Raw genomic sequence first — 19,582 nt, 5'->3', positions numbered from 1 at the left:
TGCATGTTAAAACTGTAGTGATAAAAACACAAACCAAAACGCTTTAACTACACATATATTGCTGACAGGCTCATTAAAACATGCGTCTTTGTTGTGATGCTAACTTAGCCTGATTTACCAGTGCATGTGTTCGTGAAAGTAAGTTTCATTCACAGTTCTTACTTATCATTCTCTTATCTGCAGACCTGTATTCCCTAAAATCTTTATACAGCTTCATTATTCATCACTTTGAGTGCTGTCATTGTTGACTATAATCATGATTCTACTCACCCACCAATACAATGATGAACTAAACGGATTAAAATCAGTGACGTCACTCATCTAATGTAACTTTTCCAGTATCAGAAAGGTCAGCTCATGCGGAATCAGCCTTAAAATATTTATTTCATGGTCAACTTGTCATACTGAATCTATTACTGACAACAATACCAGTAACACCTAAAATAAAGTCATTTGGTGCTAAAAATATATATTATAGAAAATGTAAGAAAATAATGGGCTATATACTGTATATATATGTATATTTTAAAAGGCAGTTATAACAGAGGCATTACATATTCTGAGTAGAGTAAAACCATGGTCCTAAATTAATGCTATCTTGAAAGATCTAAATTAATTTGTGTTAATTTGCACCAAATATTTGATAAGGTTATCAAATGATTTTGTAGAACGCAATATAACCTTGAACACTAGATGTCGCTATTCGACCTAATATATCTGCCCTTTTCTCAATGCTCCTTATTAAAGCTGCAGAAAACAGCACCCGACCGATGTTAATGAAGATGCACCATAAATCCACAAAATCTGTGGCAGTTTAATTCCAACAATTTTATAACTGTTATAAAAGGTGTTTAATAACGTGTCCGATCATTTCAGAGATTGTGCTACTGATGATCACCAGGTTTAAACATTATTCTGAAGTGAAATGTTTCCATTAAATACCTTTTAGAAATTTTGAATCATTTATCCGAGTAACTTCCAGGAACGATGAAAACCAGAATTAGCTTTGAATGGCAGCACGCACAACGCTTTTTAAAAAAACTGTTCACCAGTGAAGTGTAGGAACTGCAGGGTTGTTTGGCCCCTGATAATCTGTGTGGCCCATCAGTCCTCGCAGCTCCTGCTCTCAGTGAGTAACTCTGAGCTTCCTGTGTTTGTGTGAAGTTTCCTACCCATGAAGCTCTTTAGCTGCACCTCATTGTCGGGCTTCATGCAATTGACTCAGCCGTTACTTCGCTGTGATTAAAGGCAAACACCCCAACGAGCCTTGTAAATTGCCAGAGCAGTAATACTGTAATCTCTCAATGCACGGGGCATTGTGTAGCAGTGCAGTATTTATGGCCGTGATTATGAAAGCAGAAATCTGAAAGGGAAAGGTGAGAGGATGCGGTGTGGAAGGAAGAGGGCAAAGGTCGGCCGTTACAATGGGGAAATACGGCTTTGTGGTCCAAGTAATATTTTAATCACGTAACCTTTATTTTACTGGGAGAAACCCCCGTCGTCAAGTGCAATAAGTAATCGTGCTGATGTTTCTGTCAATCCTGTGCCTGGGAACGCTTTCACCCTTTTGTTTTTTTGTGCCGATGGGATTTTGAGCCATCGCAGGGGAAAGCAATTAAAATGCCTGCCAGGCTATTTCAGGGGTGCTAATGTCACTCCTTGCCTTAGTTGGGCTGGCTGCTCTTTACGTGCACGTCAGACACACACTTAGCTACGGGCAGAGTGCGCTTGTATAAAATCCATGATCCTCTCCTCATTTGGATGGTGGTGCAGGTTGTTGCCTTCCAGTCAACACAGAAGTCTCCCCTGTCCCCCAGTGGAGAAAGAAATAAATCAACATTAGCACCCGGGGTCAGATTAGGTGTGTGTTGATGAAGGATTTAGATAAGGGCAAGTGTGTGAGGCCAGTGCGGAGCGCTCACAGAGGGACGGCTCATCTTAATGGAATCGTGGCGTCACCGGAGAAATCAGCAGGATTTAAACCGGAGTCCACACGTGCATGAGCTGGAAACAGAGGCCGTCAAATTCAGGGACTCGGGACTCGGACGCTTTTTTAATCGACTGAAGTTGACGATTTCGTTAACGATTGTTTGAATCCAAGTTTAGCTTTGTGGGGACTGGACGAAAAGTGTCAAGACTACAAATCAAAGGGTCGATGTTTGCACGTTGTGTCCTCTCATGCTCCAAAAACCAAGGTGCAAGAGTGGCCGGGACGGGGCTCACGTGCGCGCTGACGTTATGACGTCGTTGTAAAGAAAGCCATCCCGGATATTTAAGAAAGGGAAGGACTTGTGCCTGTTTGCCTGACACAGATCGATGTCCCGCTGGAGTGTCGGTGCTCTGTGGTCAAGAGGGCAGGGCTGGGGAGGAGGAGGAGGGGCCTTCAGGCGCGGCGATGTGGTGGGGTCTGTGGTCGTGGCCTACGATTGATGGCTCTGTTCCAGGTCGAGGAGAGAGAGAGCCCACCCGTGTGTCAGAGCCTCCCCCCAACATCAAACATGCCGTATTATGTTGATCTATGGAGATGGCTGGGCCGCACTTTCAACTGAGTCAGGCCAGGTCCATCAAAGGATTTATCTCTTCACAAGATTAAAGGGGGCCAAGGCGTCTGCCACACAAAGGCTAACTCTTAGGGTCAGCCGGGGTCCTGAACCGGGAGATTTACGCCGGGACAGCCAGAAGAAGACGCTTCAGGCTCTCTGAGGTCTGCCAGCCTGTAAATTCAGCGGGCAGTTAGCAGGCCGACGCCCACATCATTTGATCATTTATCCATAAATATCGGTTCATCTCAAATGTCCCCTCACGTACGCACGTGCAGTAAATATCCAGCAGAGAAACGCCGTAAACTATCATCTAACAGCTAAGACACATTAGCGCATATTTTCTGTCAGACCAGAGTTGAAGTTATTCAAAACCTCCTTTATATTTCTGACATTTTCCTGGCATCTTTCAGGATTCCACAGCAGTGACGAAATCACTTTTGGAGAACGTTGGGCCACTTTTTTTGTTGATTTTCTTTTTTTTTTCTTTCTACATTTCCTTTAAAATAGCACGGTTCTGTTGTTGGTTGTGTGTAAGAATATCTGAACTGCTTTGGGCTGAATTTATGTCACATCCAGTGACTTGTTCCTGTTGCTTTGACCTTTGATCTCAGAGCAGTTTGTCACATTGTAACATTTTTGGTCTCGGAGTGCAGCCCGGCTTCAGTGCTGCTCTTATTGTAGGACGTTTGGGATCATTTGCCAACTAAAAGCAAAAACAACCATAAATATTCGTAGAATTTCATGTGAGAATTAATGATTAACCACGTCTGAGACTGTAAATGCCATTTTTTCCTTCCTTTGTTCTTTTGTCATTTGCACTTGAGCCAAACGTTGACATGAAAAACTAACGGCTGAGAATTTCCTACTCTTGTTGTTTTTTCAGACAAGTTTGCTCCTTTTAGGCGCGTTAGTCACTGTTTTTGGTAGCATACTTTGCTGTTTTCCTTCTGTCTTGCAGTTAAAACACTCATTTATATTCAGCTGGAATGGAGTGGGTGAGAGACACGGAGTAGGAGGGTGCTGAGATACGATCGGGAGCCGTAATTGCGATGATGGGGGCTCTGGCACAGGGAGGAACGGGAGGTTTTAAAGGGAGCGTGGCAAGAAAGGGTTAAAATCATCCCCAGGAATGCACCTTGACATGCCGTGCGATTCATTTTAAATAGGCAAAGCGTCACTTCCACGACCCGCGAGTGTTAGGTGATGTTATTGCAGGGGCGAGGTGAAGGGAACCCACCCACAATAATGATAAAGCTGAAAACGAATGGAAACGACGTTGCTTCTCCATAAAAACCAGCCCAGAGTTTGGACCTGCTGTCCTTTGTCTCGCACACAAGCCTGATGATAGGCTGCACCTGTGCTTTTTACTGCAGAAGCTCCAGAGGGATAAACACCAGAATTCCACACATTCAACTTTGAACACATGCAATGAGGAAATATTGCCGCCTTTATTCTTTGTGCGTGCGTGTGCGTGTGTGTGTGTGTGTGTGCGCGATCGTGTGTGTCTGTTGACCTATCTGTGTTACACCTATCAGTATTAGCAGAGCGCTGCTACGTGCTGCAACTGCCAAGCCTCGCCCATAGTGGGAGGGGAGTACAGGGCAGGGTCAACACTGTGCGAGCCAGAAGAGACGCTGTGCCTGGCACCGACGCACACACACACACACACACACACACACACACACACACACACAGCAGATAGACAACCTTGGGAATAACAACCAGGGAGAACAGAATGTACATGAAAGAGGCCGTGTCTTCTTCTCCCTCCCGCCCGTTTCTTTTCTCGCACCTCTGGTCTGAGGAGAGGACAAAAACATTGGCTACGAAGTTGAAAATATCGACTCAAGCAGCTCCCTTTTGGTTTATATTCCCACTCATTCCCAGCAAGGACGGGCTCTTGTGCTGTTTTACGGTGGTGTTTGCTCCTTAACAATGAAGGTGTGTAAAGGTTGAAGAGCAGTATGGTGTAATCACCCCCCACCTCCCTCCCTCCCTCCCTCCCTCGGTCACTGTCAAACAGGCTCAGAAGGAGGTCACACGGCGTGACAGTAAACTGTGAGCACCCACTGCAGGCTTCTATTTCATGTTAAATGCCCTGTTTCAGCAGCACGCCCAATGAGTTGCAGATGAGGGGAGTCAAACCGGCAGCTTTTACATGTGTCGGCATTTGCTGCGCTGTCCTGCAGGAGCCGGAGGATCAGTTGCACATTTTGAGAATTTGCTGTTGGGTGTGTGTGTGTGGGTGTGTGTGTGTGTGCGTGTATTCATCATATATGTGATGTCACCATTACTGTTTACTCACCTCTTTCTACAAGGCTCCATTTTAAATTTGGTTGGATCTGCTTTTGGTATGTTTTCTATTTCTACCTCAACACCATCCTAGATGACCTTTGACCCTTTGCATCGCATTGTTGGGGGTTTTTTTCTCTGCGCAACCAAAGCGTGCCTCAAATTCGCATCTACGAATTTCAAGTCAAATAAAAGAAGCAAACGCCAGGAGGGCAAACTCAGCCGATCCCGATCCGCTCCGGATCGCCAACCGCTTCTTCCCGTTATGGACCGGAGTTGCTGTTGATGAGAAAAGGGTTGAGGGAGAGAAGAGAAAACACAAGCGGCAGATTTCAGGCATTCTACAACGCATTAGGTCATGAGAATTGGAACCCGTGCTGTTTAAATGATGAAATGGTTCACCAAAGGGACCTCGACTGAGGTCCACACAATTGGTCACCAAGAGGTCGTCTCAACCAGGGCCAGAGGAGGAATGATAAATACGCCCGACTCCACACAATTATTAAATTTCTTCATTATGTTGTTTCTTCTAGTCCTCTGCAAATGAAGTCGTTCTGCTGAACATGAGCTCCGTCCTCGTGTGGGAATTTGAACGTGACGGACGCGCTGAGAGCGACGGGGGCCAGAGAACGGAGAGGTCGTCGCCAGACATCAGAGCTATTTTTGTTTGTAGAAATTCAGAAGTGGTCCTGTTACCCTGGAGGCAGCTCGTGTTTTCCATATAGCTCAGCGACTTGGCAGGCCTGTGCAGGGGCCGTTTCACATTGGGCCCCCTCCCGACCCTCCCTGCTTCAGCCTCCCCTCCGTCTCCCCCGTAATTCTCCCTTCCTCCCGCTATCCTTCCACCCCCCGCCCCATCAGGAAAGCGCTCGTGGCCCGCAATGGAGACAGCCTGACTGCGCAGGCGGCCCAGCAGATTCACTGGAGATAAGTTTGTGTGCGTAAGCTGGGCCGCGACCCTTGGCAGCAGGACATTGACCAGATCCTGTCAGCGAGAGGGCAAGAGCCGGCCTAGCACCTCTTCTGCTCTGCCCCCACCCCCCCTCTCCTACTGTCTGCATGCACGGCTCCTTCCAACAAGCCCAGCAGGGCCCGCAGGAGAAGACAGACCCCCCCTGGAGCCGAGGCTTTCCTCTGGGACCTGGGTCTCCATCCCCGGGCTCCCCCGACACCTCCTGTATGCACAGTAGAGGTGCCAAAAACACACTGACACACACAGTCAAAACTCCTGCAAGCACACAATGGGTCCCCAAGACGACTTCCCCTGTCCCACGGAAAGATAATGGATGGCGGTGTGTGGCAGAGACGCCGAACCACTTATGAAAACACAATCCTCAGTGCTGCATCAGCACTTTTTTTGGTCTCTTTTGTCTGTGGAACGGTTTCAGAGGAAACACCTAAGCTGGAAAATTGATGATTTGTCATGTGAAAGCGCAGCTGCCAGCACAAAGCATCTGACTGTAGAGGAACCCGGAGAAGCTGAACTGAACCGAGGACGGAAGCATTTGTCTCCACAAATGCTGTTTAGACCAGCGCGTCCATGTTTGCCAAGCGGTACCATTGACTTCCTGTCCGGCCCGAAAGGACCAGATGAAAGACCTGGCACGACTTGAAATGCCACAGTAAAGTATTGTCAATTTGGTGGCTTTGAAGTAAAGATAATGGGGCTTTCACTAGTTTTTATCTCCTTGTGAGACTATATATAAACCAGGCTGCGCTGGTCAGCGTCATTTCGCTCTTTCCAGCAAACCAGTGGCCAGATCAGTGTAAACACAAATCACACACAACACACTTAAAAGGCCGTGTTTCAGCCGACCACAAATCATATACTTAACATCAAACTAATATTTATCTCATGCTGATACTGAAGCAATTTCTGTCAGGAAATGTACTCAGCTATCAAAAATAAAATCGCTTAAATTCTATACCAGTAAAATAAACATATATTGAACCGTACAGCTTCGGGTCCGAGGCAGCCTGTAGTCTGCAAGTATTTCCCAATAACGTCTCTGATCAATATGATAGAGATGAGCGTAAAATTGCAGGATAAAGGTTAAAAGTAAAATTAGGGTCTCCCAAAGTGTCCTAAATCCTCTATTTTACAAAATTAGAAGACACAAAAGCTGATGTAGCAAAGTAAAGGCACAGGAAAATGTCATTAAAGAGTGGTTGCATCACAGATTCTATCTGTTCTTCTTTTCTTCGACAATTATGCAACTTTAACAGTCTTTAACACTGAATGCTGGGACTCAGAATGACACTTGTGTTTGCTGAGTTTTATATTTGGAATATCAGGCGAGCGTCTGTTGATGTTTTGGAGTCTGAGGGTGATTTGAAAGCTCCAGAGGTAAAGTTGTAACCAAATCGATGCATTTGAAGTCCCTTTTTAAGAGCAAAAACAAACGTCGGCGAAACCTCCAGTGTTCTGCCTGAACACCAACGGTGCCTGTTTAGCCTGCGTGCTCGCCTCAGTGGTCATGTGACCGAGGAAATATAAATGTGGTCGAAAAAAGGAGTAAATTAGGCTAAAAAATAGTGCAAATTAGTTCCATTTTGAGTCTTATTTTGATAATTAGCAGATTCTGGTCTGTTTTATCTCAGAACTGAGGCTCATTGCCCCTTATTGTGAACTTTTCTTCAACCATTTGTGGCCCAAAGGAACATGAATCCATACCTTCTTCTGCTCTGAATCACAGCCTACCACTAGAACTCATTTCTCACCAAACAAGTGACTCCTCCACACCGAGCAATAAGAAGCTGAACCCAGCTACTCATAGCTGGAAGGTTAAACCTAGTTTGTCATCAGATTCCAGTGGGAGGAAGGGATGGAGATGTTGTGCAAAGAGCAACCAGGCCTCCTCTCAGGCAGCGTTTGACTCCTACTGAAGCCTCCTCTAGGAAATGGCAGCAGAAATTCGCTTTGAAACCAGAGGCTTCACCTCTTTCGGCACTCTCACTCCTCCTGTCCGGAGAAAATTGATTGGGTGGCAACTTAAACGCACCACACTGCTCCACCCAAAATGAAAATGTTTCTGCTTTTTTAAAGTTTTTGGCGAGTTATTTGATATCATTTATGTTTCCCTTTGACAAATTTATGGTTCCCTCTTGCTCACGCGTGACATCGGTGAGTCAAAAATCATGTTGTTTCACAATAGAAGGTCAACACCAGCCAGAGATTAAAACATTTCTGACATTTAAATAGTCAGAAATGAAAACAACAGGACAGCTGAGGAAGAAGACGGAGGATTAATAATACATGCTGAAATCTATGGTATCTTTTTTATTTTAAGAAAACACTTCATTATTAAGGAGATATGGCTATTTGATTATTCTTTTTTAATAGACTGTTCATGTTGTTTCCTGTATGTGCTTAAATGAAGACAATATTGCAGGTTCCTGGTGTCAAAGCGAACTTTCTACCAGGTTGTGGTCCATCGGTTCACCTCTCTGTGGCTCCTTCCATCCGACGTCTTGTCCCCGGATCATGTGGGACGGTTGGGAAGAGAGAAAAACAGCCGGGAATCTTTAAACGCAAGTGGCAACATGCTGTCCGAGTGAATGCCAGGTGCCATAAATCTGCGACGACGCTCGTGGAAGCTCAATCGTCGGCGTGATGACACAAATGTGACACACTGCTTCCAAAAGTCTGCTGCCGTTCTCTGAATTTCCGCTCACATTACACAACATGGACGAGGCTGTGATCCAGAGTCAATATTGCCATAACATGATTCAACCTTCTGCGCTGGCAGTGTTGAGACTGTGGTGCAGATAGTTTTAATCCCGAGACTGCTCCACCGAAACGTGAGTTTGGGGGGTTTTAGGGGGATTGTATATGACTGCATTTTTAAAAAAGTTTGAAATAAAACCCTGTATTTTGTGTGTATCGCGTGATGGTGCATTTGTTAGCACACAGGTCTCAGGAAGGAAGGTTCTGGGGTCAATGATGAGGCCCAAAATCACACAAGTCGATGGGAAATTTGGGTCGATAACTTTGTTATAGTCAGAAAAAAAACCAGAAACCGCACAAAACTCCACATCGCTTGGATGTAAAACATGTTAAAATGATCTATGGATGTTTTCACGATGGGGATTGGTGATTTTAGTCAACTGCGGTATTTCTTCAGCACTTTGGTCGGTGGAATATTTGTCTTTGCATTTCTGCTGGTGGTCCTCATCACGAAGCTATTAATCTTCTTTAATCAGCCTCTTCTGGGGCTTCGCATTCAGTGTCATTGTGTGTTACAGACATCTTCCTGTGAGTTGGTGTCAAAAGCCCGGTTGGGTTCTGCTTTGTTTTCCGCCGTCATAAAAATTAATGAGGCTTTTTATGTGACGCTACTTCTGCCATAACTCATGCACTTCACTTCAAATCACCAAGTAAATGACCATGTTCTTGAGGGAGTGTTTAGTTACAATTAACAGCACCAAAGAGAGCACTCTGTTCCATCGGATATGTTTTCTGTTCTTTGGGGCAAATCTTTCAGCATGATCACATTTTTAAACAATTTTCATGGAGTCGACCAATTTGGCAAAGATGTTGGACTATTTCCCAGATTAAAATATCCACTGATTATTTATTTATTTTGACCAAAGTTATGATAGTGAGGGGGAGGGGGGGGCATTAATTTAAGAGTGAACATGGAAAATCTGGCAGGTGAGCTACCTGAAAGTCTTTTTTTTAAATTTTGTTTTGAAGGGGAAAAAAGTGATCACCAGTTGAAGTTAAATGGGAAATATGGGATAATTAAATACGTTTCATATGCTTTAGCCTTCACGACCCTGTTATTCATTCAAATGGGCGTTCCCAACAGACTTAAAGAATCTTTCCCTTTTACTTACTTCCCTACCTTGAGACTAATGGGAACATGCCTGCGACTTGTTCTTCCAGCCCTTTAAAGGCACCATTTTGGGCTCTAGTTTGGATTGTGTTAAAAGCACATCTCTGCATGGATAATAAAAAATACCTCGACAACATGGACATTAATAATTGCAGACCTGTTGGCTCTCAGACCCGCCGCCAGCAGTCGTTCAGTCAAACCTATACATCTAAAAGTGGACTGACATCAACATCCGCTGACTAAACGCAGCACAGGTAAAATATTGTTCTCGGCTGTTTACCTCACACACCACCTCCCCTTTAATCTCTAATCCCCCCTTTGAGCCCTCAGACAACACAGGCCAGCAGACCCATTGTATGGAATTCCACGCTGCTCTCTCGAGGTGTGTGATTAACCCTACTGTACATTCGAGCAAACATCACATCAAAGGGTGCCGCAGAGGGTGTCTGAAGGCGACAGGTCAGCGCAGGGTGAGGGGTCAGACCCGGGCTGGAGGATGCAGTGAGGAATGCTGGGTTGGCTGGATCCACGGCTCGCCGTTCCTCCTCCCTCAATTAAAGTCATAAAATCCCCATATTTCAAAGGAGCCTGATGAAGACTAATGGTGAATAAATTCATCAAAGGTGTGGAAAATGCAGCTCAGAAACAGGCAGTGATGTCGGAACATGTTCTCAGACGTGCTTGTCTGACATTCCCGGGATAAAAAAGGCTGCACAGTAGATGTATGGCGGCGCTGTCTGTCTGACATTTCCACGATAAATTTCTCCTGAATGGTGAAAACAGAGAGGCACAATGAATTTGAGTCATGCTTTAGAGTCACGTGACATTTAATGTTTGTTTTTGTTGCCATAATTCACATTTCACACAGGGATCTCTCACTCCCTATAGTATTTGGTTGACTACAGGCTCACTTACATGTTGCATGTACATTAGTTAATATTTATGGCACCGATGTTGTCAAATATCCCATAGAGAATAAAGACGGCTCGCTCGACGTCTGTTGCCGAGCAATCCGTCCCCGTCATGCAAACAAACCTCAACACGGACCCGACTACTGAAACTAACCAAGCACCAACGCCAAAGCCAGCAGCAACCAAGCGCCTCGGTCTGAGGAAATAACTCTTCCTACCAGCAGGGGGCAGTCATTTAGTCTATTTCATGTAAAAGGGGAACTCAATATTTCCTCCAATGAAGTTGACAGGACTGAACACTGTGGACATAAGCATGAATAAAGCAAATATTGCCCCATTCTCTGCAGCTCTCCTTCTTGCTTGCTATTTAGCAACATGTCTGAGATGGAAATGGCCCCGGTGTGTTGTGAACGAGTTCATTCAAGAGTACAAGCGGGCAGAAGGGTGGGTGAGAAAATGCAGCACTTTAACTTCAGTTTCAGGTTTTAGCTTGATCTATCCGCAGTCACCAGAGGGTTCCGTGCGAGATGGAACCTGCAGACAACAGAGGGTCAGGGTGCCCAGCTCACCTCACCTCTCCGATTGTTTCTACATGTTGGATTTGTTTTTGGTGCAGTGTTCAAAAGGTGCTACCATGAGTGATGTTATTGTCGAGGGTACTTCCTTTCCAAAGCAAACAGAGAAATTCCATGTTTTTGTTTTTAAAAAAAAACAAAACAAAACTATATTTCAGTGACTTCTGTCTGTTCTAAAACTCTCCTTAGCATCATAATGCTAACAGAGTTTACGTGCTCTTATACTGCTATTAGCTAGCTTTTCTTTACAAATGAAAAGTGAGCAAATGAAAAAAGCGATGAGAAATGAGGAGCAATGGACGAGGAGGTCCAGGCTCCTTTGAGTCTATTTGCATGTATTTACCACTCCCTCATAAGTCATCAGCCAGATTTGAATACATTTTCCAGAACTTTGGAGTGCACTGGAAACCCAATCCATCCAGATTTTTTTTTTTTTACCAGGTAAATAAATTCCTTGTAATTAAAGTTTCTGTGGCCTTTGCTTGAAACCATTAAGATCATCAGAGTATCTCAATCATCGAATTGAACAATGTCACACTTTGATTTACGTGTAGATATTTTTACAAACAGTAATGGGAAACCTGCTACGTAGCCGTCAGGTGATGTCACATGCACATACCGAAAGGCACCATTCTAACATTACAGGAAGCTCATTCGCTGTGTCAACGGATGCAAAATTTGTCTCACGGGAAAATAAAAAAACAGTCACACTATTTTTTCTACAACACAAAAAGTACCTTTCCACCCTGTGGTCCTTTACATTAACCTGCATCTGCTAACTGAGGGTGTGTGCAATAGTGTGTGGTGAGAGCAAGCTTTAGCGAGCAAAGATCTTCCTCCTCCTCCTCCTCCTCCTCCTGCACTAATTGAGTGATTCAGAACAGGGCTCAGACACGCTGGCCCTGCGACTCCATCTGACCGGGATATTATCGGAGGGTTGTCAGATGAGGGTTCAGAGCAGCTTGAGAGGAATGCGGCCTTAAACAACAAGCCAGCAACAGACCCTCTACTGCAACTGCAGACCCTCAAAACTCCCCCTCCTTATTTCCACAAACCACCACAGGCCAATCAGTCAACAGGGCCCCAGGGGCCCTTTTCAAAAACAGTCACTCTCTCCAAGTAGTTGAGAGGTGCCAGAGCTAATTATAAAAGAACTATTGATGTTGTAGCAAGGGATTTTGCACCAGCTCTGTTCATGTGTGTGTGTGTGTGTGTGTGTGTGTGTGTGTGTGTGTGTGTGTGTGTGTGTGTGTGTGTGAGAGAGAGAGAGAGAGAGAGAGAGAGAGAGAGAGAGAGAGAGAGAGAGAGAGAGAGATAGAAAAAGAGACAGGAAGATTTATGTGGCAGAAACGTTCTGCTTGACAGACTGTTCAATTAGCCGTTTAACAGGCCTCAGATACTGCAGAAGTCCATGTAACAAAAGACTACACCAAAAAAAAATGTTGTTTTGAGCCTTTAACTCCAGGTTATTGGAAATCAATGAGTCAGCATTCTCTTGTATTGACCCGTCCACTGAGGCAATTCTGCAGTTGTGTTTATGGGTCAGATTTCCACATTTTTGCCCCATATTTGGAGTCTGTTTAGAAGAGCAAAAGGTCAGCCTTCAATAAAGCCGCGCTGCACGTGAGCCCTGATGGACGACTTCTGACAAGATGGCTCCTCCGACCAGACATGTGGCCTCCAATCACAGCGCAGGAGGACAGAGGTGAAGGAACACAAGGGATGATGGGAAGGTTTTGCGGGTGCATGTCTGGCTGGGAGTGAAGAAGATCCAGAAAGTTGCTGGGTCGATTCCTGGAGACGATGCAAAGGACATTCGGCTTTTAAAATGGCCATACAACACACTAAAGGTTGCACTTGAGTGTCTCGTACTAGCATGTATGCTACATCTCCAGCTGCGTGCATAAATTCAAGGAACCTCATTCTTTGCACAAATATTTCGGTCTGGAACCAACTGGACGGAAGGACAGACAGGCGGACAGACAGGCGGACAGACAGGCGGACAGACAGGCGGACAGACAGGCGGACAGACAGGCGGACAGACAGGCGGACAGACAGGCGGAGAGGCGCACCGGGCCAGAGCATGGATGCAAAAATGAGTACTTAAAGCATCAGCTCGGTTTCAGGTCATCAACTTTAGAGTGAATCTGCTTTCACCCCTGAGTGTTGCCCACTTTAAAATAATGTATTTATGTCCAAACCGCCAGCGATAAGGGGCGCAGACCGCCGGTGTGACGGAGACAGAGAGCAGTGACAGACGCGCTGCAGAGCCAGAGAGTTCCATCCTCCTCCAGTTAAAACAACAGTCGCTTCCTTGGAGCAATCGCAGCGACTTTCCGATCCAAGGAGCCGTATTTATTTTGGTATGGTCCGCGTTTCTTTCCTTTAAATAATGAAATGAGAAAACACAGCCTGCAAAGACGTGTGGGAGAGACAGAGAGACATAGAGAGAGAGAGAGAGAGAGCTGTCTCACTGTTCAGAGGAATGGCAGTGGGTTCAGGGCAGAATTCCCCTCATCCTTTCACTCTCTCATCCTTTCATTTTTTGACCATAAAAGCTTTCTATCCGGTGAAGTCATGCTGTCGGCCCACCGTCCCAGAGAGGCTGCCAAATGTGGGAGTGCTGGATGAAGTGGGAGACAGCGAGGGGTGGGCTGGGGGTAAAGACAAAAGCTATTTTGTCTTTACGCCATCAAGGAAAGACAAAAGAATTGATGTGTCTCTGTGCTCCAAACGAGCGTTAAACAAATCAGTAACACGGGTCGGCCAAAACGGTTTGGGAACAGCTCCCTCCCCTACACACAGTCCACGCCACACCTTCTGCGGAGGGGTTAAATAAATGTTAGTGATGTGATAACCAGCCTGTTTATTGAGGGGCCTCGAGCAGGACAGCAAGTAGGCCTGCTTGGATTTCCTCGCTGATGTCACGCCACCGGCGAAGCGGGGCCGCCGCTCTTAGCTCCTTTTCACACGTTTCATCAAAGTTGGGGAGGATAGAAAATGAAACAATCAAGCTACCCAAGGAGGAAAAGAGGGCAGGACTTGGAGTTGTCCATGTGGCAGGGTCTCACGGACCAGGTTCCCCCTAGAGCTTCTGTATAAATCCACCGGGTCTGTTTGATTCACAAATTACGAACACGTTTGTTCTTCATCAGACTGAAGAATGAAAGGAATCCAGCAACTCAAGAACAATGTGACCCGACACATTCAACAGCGGATCAATTCATCCGCGCTGCCAGCGATGATCTCAGAGCCATGTTCAAGTTACTCTAGGACTTTAATTACGTGTGGGGTGATCAGAAGCGTGTTCGTTACACACGTCCTATAAGAAATATTCCAATCAGCTCAGAAGTGAAAGGAAGTCTGAGTGTAGCGAATTGATTTAGCATGAGGATAATAGTATTTATGTGACAGAAAGACTTTAAATATGCAGAGATTCGGGAGTTTTCCCAAGCTGACTGAGTGTTATACAAGAAGTCTTTTAAGGGACGTCGCCAACACACCTTTGACCGTTCTGAGGAAATTAAACGCGCCATAGCTGCAATCACAGAGACTGAAATCACGCAGAAACACAAAGATTCTTTGGACCGTTGAGACAAAAGACACCGTGTTGTCGACACCAAGCTGTGGATCCCGAGGTCACCGTCCACCATCGCCGTGAGTCGTGGTTGCTTCTCCTCAGCAGGTCCTAGAAGGACCATATAAATTAGGTCACGATGTAAAATGAATGCATCAAAATCCCGGGGGACAAACTGAGTCAGTCTGCATAAAAGTAACGGAGAAAAAAAGCACCGTAAGAACATCGAGTCAGCACGGTTAACGCTCTCTTGTCACATTTACATTTTAATGTGAAGCAAAACATGATTTATCAAAGATCAGAGCCCCACTGACTCGACTCAAACATACCACAGAACAATAGATGACATACACCTTCACTTACGGGGTGAAGAATTTCACTTCCAACTGTGCTCTATTCTTAAACTAGGCCAAACTCTGTTTTCTTGCAAAGAAACACTCCACCTAACCCCCCCCCCCCCTCTTAAAAATATTCCACCAGCTTCTTTTTTTTTATCCACGTACGTCTTCACTTTCTCCTCCTTTTTCCTGTTTCCCAGTGAAAAACAGAGGGTGAGGCCTGAAGGTGAGTTTTGGTTCAAAGTTGAAAAGGGCGACACTGGGAAAAAAGAAAAAAAAAGAAAGAAAGAATGAAAGAAAAAGTAATCTGGCAGGTGTTCAACAAGTTTTTGCATTTACGATAACAGCCGAGTCGACTCCCCTCTCGATTCCTGCGGCGGATTCTTTTTGTGTAACTGGCGGCAGGCAGATATGAAGCGTGTCTGCTGTCAAGGTCAGTTTGTCGGCGTTCCGACTCCTCTGCTCGGGCTTCACGGCCGCAGCGAAGTCGGGCTGCAGCTAAAAGTGCATCATGTGTGCGTGGACGGCAGCCAGCCTGTAAAATTGTGCGGTGTCAGTGAAAGCTTGACCTCATAACTGTTTAGTGTTAATACTGCAGGAATTCACTGGAATTTTGTTTTCACAAATGAGGACAGGAAGGGGTAACGGCGGAGGCATAAATCAGAGAATTTTTTTTCCCCTCCATCTCCTCGGAATATGTGACCGCGCGGGTGTAATAATAAACATCACAGGCAGAGATGGATGTCGGATGATCCTGACCGAGGGCACGTAGCTGCTAATGTGTACCCACGGCCAGCACCCACTCGCTTCACAATTCCCACATTACTCGGAGGGTGAAGCAGGAAGGGATGACAGACATCATTTCCCTGTGATCAAACATTGTTGGAGCGTACATTAACACAACCGATGCAATCTGCCCTGGCACCGAAAACTGAATGTGCTGAAACTGTGGTAGCATTTTGAGGAATTTCCTCTTTTAAGGAGGAGCGGGAGAGATTGGCTTAATTAAAGGGGAAAAAACAGGAAGTTTTTAAGTCACGTCTATAATTAATTGGCCGGCCCAGCCAAAGGGTCTGCCTGGTCAGGGGAGCTTGAGGAAGCAGCTCTTCTGTTGTGCTCAGCCACTGGGTTCAGGTCAGAATGAAAACAGTGCGTCCTCCTGACATTTTTAAAAGGAAACCTACAAACTTATTTTTGAAGCCGTTGCCAGCAGTTCTGTTTTTTGCCCTCCTGGTATGCTAAAAAAAAAACAATTGTAAAAAATGGTGATATAGCCATAACATGCTAGTATGTCTCACCCAGGTCATTGTAACCTTCTGAGGCCCAGCAGAGTCGACCTGACTGTTGATCTTCTTCCAGCTTCTTTCAACAGTCCAGCCTCAAAGAATCACCAGAACTTCCTAGTTTGACCCAAGTTTGACGTAATCAAAGACAGTAACGGTCTTCCCTTCACCTGCTGAGATTCTGTCCTTTCAACCAATCCTCATTTCACATAACTAAAGCTCATTTACATCAAAAGTCAACACAGAGTTTCTTGTTTACTTGTTGCTCTTGGCGGCAGACAGACCTCAGTTCCTGGGTGTTGCTGTCGTCTCATATCCATACAGGTTAGAATATAAGAAATATTCCCAGTGTCAGAATTGGAATCTACAAACCACCTCTTAACTGGGATGAGCTCATCCAGGGTGTTCCCCACCTCTCACTGGGATAGGTTCCAGCACCCCTGTGATGGATGAATGGATGGATGGATGGATGGATGGATGGATGGATGGATGGATGGATGGATGGATGGAAACAACCTCTTAGTTGGTAATCAGATGTGAATATCAGTCTATTTTTTGTATTTTAGGATGCATTTGTTGAAATTTTCAATGGTATCTAAAGGGTGAGTCTTTTTCCCCCTCATTTGTATTCAAAAGTCCACGAAACCTTTGGAGACCAACTCTTCAGCGCGCAAACAATGACTGTTTATTTAAAGAAAAAAAAAGGGGGACTAAACATAACAAATGACATTTTAATAATGGTCTGTCACCTCTGTCTGGGAGTCATGAGTCAGCCTTGTATTTATTTTAGATGCTCATTTGGTTATCAGGAGTTTTTGCAAGAGGTCTCAGTAAAGAGGCGCCCGATCGTCCTGCAGGAGGGGGGCCTCACTGCTCTCATCTGTCAAGCTGCTGCATCCTGCTCTTCATCCCCCACCTTCTCAGCGGGGCTATCTTCAACTCTATATCTAAATTTATTACGTTTCGAGACTTTGGTGAAGCAAGCGGTGTTTACACAAGCATACCTCGTTCTGAAGCCCCGAAGTTTGAGGCGCTTGTGTTGCATTGTGGGTAGGAGGGCGTGGCTAAGTCCCGCCATCCCGCGCTGTAGCCCTTGCGTGACCCAGATGACCAAATCTGTGACTGCGGATTCTCCAAAAGTCTGGAGAATATAAGTCAAACGACTGATAATATTCAAGAATATTTTCCCGTTCGCTTTCTTCCAAACCAAACACAGACGGAAACACAAGCAGCTCGCGCCCGTCTCCGACTCAACGCCATTCCTGTCCATGTGACTGTTTCACAGTCAAGACCGCTGTCCCGTCATACATCATCAGGGGAGAATTTGTCCTCCGTGTCAGGAGAGTGATTAGCGTCCTGCTTGTTGATGTTCATGTAGCTGATTTTTAATAGTGCCGGACTTTCCTGTGTTTTATTTCCAAAGGTCAGAGTTCGGGCAGAAATTCTTCGGGAAGCGTTGCGTTTGGCGGCGAGCTGGGGTTCCCATAGACCGGAGCGCTGAACCTTATTTGAGACTTCTTGGACGCAAGGCTGGCTGTTGGGTACTAGGAGCGGAGCGTCGGCTGTAACCTTGCACTGAACTCCCAGGAATCTCAGAGTACTCTCTGGATCGCAGCGGCAGAATATGCTGATTTAGTGGCTGACTTTCAAAGCCCAGATTCATAAAGCAAAGTAGTAACTTCTCCGCTGGAGGGTACAAGCCTGCGTAGTGTCACCGTGAAGTGAAACAGACTTACCGTTTCACAACTTTACTTTATTTTTGCAAATATGAGCAGGGTGGAAAGAAGAAACGGAGGCTTGTGTTGTTAAACCTGCTGCAGTTCAGATTTGACCCACGTGTGACTCGTTTCCAGCATTCTGAAGACAGTTTTCACGGGATTTATCATGAGTCTGATCTGATATTACAACAGCTTTAAGTCGCCACACTCGTATCCAGCATCAGCATCTATGCAGCATCTATATTTTATTTTTTTGTGCCATTCATGAAGTCTAAAACTGCAGCATCTGCTTTGAAAATGACAAAACAACGGGGGTAAAACAGGGGAGTAGTGTTTACTTTTTTGGGAAGTAGAAAATGGAATTACTCACAGTACAAATAGAACAATTGCAAAATCAACACAACAGCAATTGTAGATTTTACTTTCCATCACTGTTCATGGTAAAAAGTCAACTTTTCACCGTGTAGCATCTGTTACAGTCAAGATTGTCTATAGGTGCACGAGATACGAGTCCTGAGTGGACACTCGTCCCCACAAATAGCAATAAACCTAAAAATAGGACTTATAGAAGATTATTCAGGGGGAGGCATCAACAGATCAACGCAAGAGGGCCAAAAACAACAAAGAGCTCCGTATGTTTTAGAGTAAAATCACATTAAACATGTCTGTGTGACGTCCGCTGCTGATTCACTATTAAACGTGGAACAATGGAACACGGAACAAACTGCACGTTCTGCTCGTGTTGAAGCGCAGCGTCGGTTCATTTCTGTCCAATGTTTTATTTAAATGATTCTGTGATAAATTTATCTACAAATAACATTTAAAGAAATCAAATGCTTTGGACACATCACACATTTAAAATTGTAGGAAAAAAAAGAATTCAAACTCTTTCTCTGTTGTTTTGTTTTCTTTCAATTTCATTTTTTTCACAACAGCTCTACGACTGCCTGGCTTTTTTTATTTATTTATTTATTTTTGACAGCATGCTCTCACTGTGTCCCACCCTCGAATTTTCACTCGTCTCCACCAAAGGCGTCATGTGTTCCAGCTCTCAGCCTCCCCTGAACACACTCCCACTGTTTCTCAAAAAAGTAACACGATCTATAGATAGCAACGTGATGTCATCTCGACCAAAAGTGAAAAATTACTCACTCATTTATTGTTTCTGACGGCGGTGTCACTTCTACGAGAGAGTTTTGTCCTTGTTGGGTATGAATTACTTCCTCTTTTGCCGAACTGTAGGACCGGGAAGGTTTATGACTTAATGGCGGTCATGGGGGTTTTATTCTCCCTCAAACATTGGTCAACATGTTTGCAGAGATGGTGAAAGGCCGGGTGGACAAAGCCTCATAGGCAGACTTTGACTTTCTATGAATATGACAGGTTGAATAATAACCGTAAAGCAAATGGCTCCTCCGTCCATTAAACATCCTTTGTTGTTACTTTAAATCTGCTCCACAAACAGGACGGCGGCCGTGTTTTCGAGTGCTTTTTTTTTTTTTTTTTC

The 19,582-nt window shown here is 45.1% G+C and overlaps 1 long non-coding RNA gene across 2 annotated transcripts; it reads right to left on the bottom strand.

Moving 5' to 3' along the window:
• Positions 1-10,498: 10,498 nt before the first annotated feature.
• On the bottom strand, positions 10,499-19,566 carry LOC115247950 (uncharacterized). 2 transcript variants are annotated; one of them, XR_003887004.1, is made up of 4 exons: positions 19,228-19,566; positions 15,240-15,609; positions 14,663-14,847; positions 10,499-12,953 (listed from the first exon to the last, which is right to left on the bottom strand). It is a non-coding gene; the product is annotated as an uncharacterized lncRNA (long non-coding RNA). The 2 variants fall into 2 exon arrangements; XR_003887003.1 differs by lacking the exon at positions 10,499-12,953 and having other exon boundaries at positions 13,923-14,847.
• Positions 19,567-19,582: the final 16 nt, after the last annotated feature.

Source organism: Takifugu rubripes, chromosome 22 (genome assembly GCF_901000725.2).
Source record: "Takifugu rubripes chromosome 22, fTakRub1.2, whole genome shotgun sequence".
Classification (NCBI taxonomy): domain Eukaryota; kingdom Metazoa; phylum Chordata; class Actinopteri; order Tetraodontiformes; family Tetraodontidae; genus Takifugu; species Takifugu rubripes.
This window is presented reverse-complemented; position numbering and strand designations above follow the sequence as displayed.